The sequence below is a fragment of the Suncus etruscus genome, chromosome 8 (assembly GCF_024139225.1).
Source record: "Suncus etruscus isolate mSunEtr1 chromosome 8, mSunEtr1.pri.cur, whole genome shotgun sequence".
Taxonomy (NCBI): Eukaryota; Metazoa; Chordata; class Mammalia; order Eulipotyphla; family Soricidae; genus Suncus; species Suncus etruscus.
This window is the reverse complement of record NC_064855.1, coordinates 22,813,055-22,816,224: the sequence shown is the minus strand read 5'-3', so window position 1 is coordinate 22,816,224 and position 3,170 is coordinate 22,813,055. Positions and strand designations below refer to the sequence as shown.

General features: G+C 37.4%; 1 non-coding gene across 1 annotated transcript; it reads left to right on the top strand.

Moving 5' to 3' along the window:
• The first annotated feature begins 290 nt into the window (after window positions 1-290).
• LOC126016583 (small nucleolar RNA SNORA51) lies at window positions 291-422 on the top strand. Its single transcript, XR_007498375.1, has one exon. It is a non-coding gene; the product is annotated as a small nucleolar RNA SNORA51 (small nucleolar RNA).
• The last annotated feature ends 2,748 nt before the right edge of the window (window positions 423-3,170 follow it).

Genomic DNA, 3,170 nt, shown 5'->3' with positions numbered 1-3,170 from the left:
GGACTGGAGGGTCCAGCTCCTGACATGAAGCTCACCACAGGGATCTTTTAGTGAAGTCACAGAAATAATTACACTGAGAACTATCACAACAAAATGTGACTGAATGAGGGAAGTAGAAAGCCTGTCTAGAGTACAGGCTGGTGTGGGGTGGGGAGGAAGGACACTTGGGATATTGGTCATGGGAATATTGCACTGGTGAAGGATTATATATATATGTGTGTGTGTGTGTGTGTGTGTGTGTGTGTATATATATATATATATATAAATTAAAAAAGAAAAAGAAAAGATAAGGCCTCTCAATTCTTACCACAGCTGTGTTCTTTACACTGACTGTATAGAAAGAGGAGGTACAGTAAATGCACCCCATATACACCTCAACCCATGCCCTTTGCCTGGTCTGTATTGTCAATTGGGGGACAAAAAAATAATAAAAAAAAAGAAGGCAAGAGAAGTGAATCTTAGAGGATTAGGAGATTTTGGGTGTGCAAAGAAGAAAATGATATCCAATTAGCAGAAATGAATACAGGTGAGTTTAGACCACAATTTGAAAATAATAATTTGAAGATTAAAAGGAATCAGAGAATCATAAAATGTTGGGGGGTGGATAATTCAGTTGTTGTGGAGGATAATTAACAGGACAAGGTCATTACCATCTGCCAAACTAATATTGCTAAGAAAATGTAGTGAGGATAGTGGGGATTGTGGCAGAAAATTGAAGGAAATGAACATGAAAGCAGCAGTGTGAATGTGAAGGATTTGGCAAGTCTCTGGCCCATAATTGAGAACAATTTATTCAGTCTTGCTGCTTCGTGCTAGGAGGCCCTGCCCTGCTGCCTTGTCTGTTCTCATCAAGGCTGCGTGTCCACATTTGCCCTTCAGTTCTCCCGAGTGCAGCTGATATTTCATTTATAACAGACTCAGGTGTTTGCCTGTTGTATAAATAGCGTAGCCCTATAGTTTTCAAAATGGCCTTGATCAATGATGTCACACCTCTTTCATAAGATAGAATTATTGTTTGCTAACCTGGAAGACTCACAAAGAGCAATTCCTCTGTGTTTTACACAAGGTTGTATTGATCAAGTGATAACCTTACCGAGACTGAGACCCCCAAAATCCTATTAAGACCCACAGTGATTTTTTAGAAGGAGAAGTAGCTGAGGAAAGTGTCACAGCTTGAGGGGCTGGAGAAGGCATGCACACAGAAGAAGTGGTACTGAAAGGTGGTAAAATGTTATGGATGAAATCCTATCAGCAATTGTACTGTAAACCACAGAGCAGAAACATGTATATGTATCTATATACATTTATATATGTACCTCTTGTAGAAGCGGATTGGAGAGAGGTAAACGGGGTTGGGAGAGGCAATGGGGAAGGAAGTGGGATATGGATTCCTTCACACTGTTGAAACATTGTATGTCTGAAATCCAATCATGAATAACTTTGTAATTTCACAGTGATTGTATAAAAAATAAAAAGAGCTGACATGAGGGCTTTGGGATGAACTATATTATACTAAGCAGTGGCTCCTCTCTTCTAAAATAGAAATGGAATGTCTTTTGATTAAAAAAGGTCTGACGTATAACCTGATTTTATTAAAATTGAAAGCTGAATCATGGGAATTTTGTGTGGCAAACAATACACATGACAAAGCTTTAAATTACAGCTGTTTTAAATAAAAATCTAACCAACAGTAGTTGACTTTTTTCTCTACAAAATACAAGATCATAAAAGTTAAAAACATATAATTTCTTCATATCTCGATGCAGAGAGTACACCTGGTAACTTAAAAAAATTTTTTTAGAATATTAAAGATATTTTTACAAAATTATATTACTTTGAGTAGGAACCACACATTTCATATAAATCAGTTCAAATCATTCTATAAGAACTAGGAGACCTTAACTCCCAAGAGTGACTGTGATTATATTATCATCCAGACTTCACACACTGACAAGAAGAAACAGGAAGACATTGTTATGGTAAAGACAGTGCTAACTTAAACAAGCTAAACTGCGGCTATAGTAGCTCAATAGAAATTACAATTAAACCAAGTTCAGAGGATTCCTTATTGAATATACACTGTAGATCCGCAGGGGTCCTCAAATTTTTTAAACAGGGGGCCAGTTCACTGTCCCTCAGACCACTGGAGGGTCTGACTATAGTAAAAACAAAACTCATGAATGAATTCTTATGCACACTGCATATATCTTATTTTGCAATGAAGAAACAAAACAGATACAAATACAATATGTGGCTTGCGGGCCATAGTTTGAGGACCACTGCTAGAGAAAAGGAATATTCTGGCAATGGCAACTAGACTAAGTGTAATTTTGTAGTTATTACATTTGTATCAGTTATTACAAAGGTGGTTTCCTTACTCTATAGGACAAGTACCTTAGTGTGATCCATCCTTTTGCAGTACAAAAAATATAGACAAAAACTGGGAAAGTTATTTGGAGTAAACTATGAAATGTTGCGGGCCAATTCTGTTACAGACACCAGCGCCTCCAAACAGATTCTTCGTGGAGTTCGGGAAACCTTCACAGGGAGAGAGTGGGTACACGAAATGGCGAAAAGACAGAAATATATTGTAGAAATGAATGACCACACACCAAAGCGTGGAGACTTGCATCTAGAAAGACGAAGACAAACTTATTTTTTGAGCTGGGCTGCTTTTAAGGTTTGAGGTTTGGAATGCAGGGTGCAAATTCTTGACATCAAAGAAAATGGGAAACAGAATGAAAAACCCTGGTTAAAATTAGCATATTAAAGAACCGATACTGAAGGTGAAAAAGCAGTTTCTATTATGGGTTTGCTTTGTTTTGGGTAAGCAGGGGGAAACAGGTAATTTTCAGGGAAGTGGGAAGAGAGAGAAATATTTTAGAGTTTTTGGGGGAAACTGAAAATTGCTTTGTTTTGAGTAAGCAGGGGAAAACTGAAAATTGCTTTGTTTTGAGTAAGCAGGGGAAAACTGAAAATTGCTTCACTCATGAGCTAAGTGTTTGGAAAAAAAACATGATATTGGCGCCAAAGTAGCAAAGATCACAAGAGCTGGTTAATGGGAGACTTTTGGCGGGATTTGTACTGTCCTCCTTTGTTAGAAAAAATTACTAAGGCCTGATTTTTAGTAATGGTTAAAAATAAAGAGAGAGATAGTTACAGTCACTTTA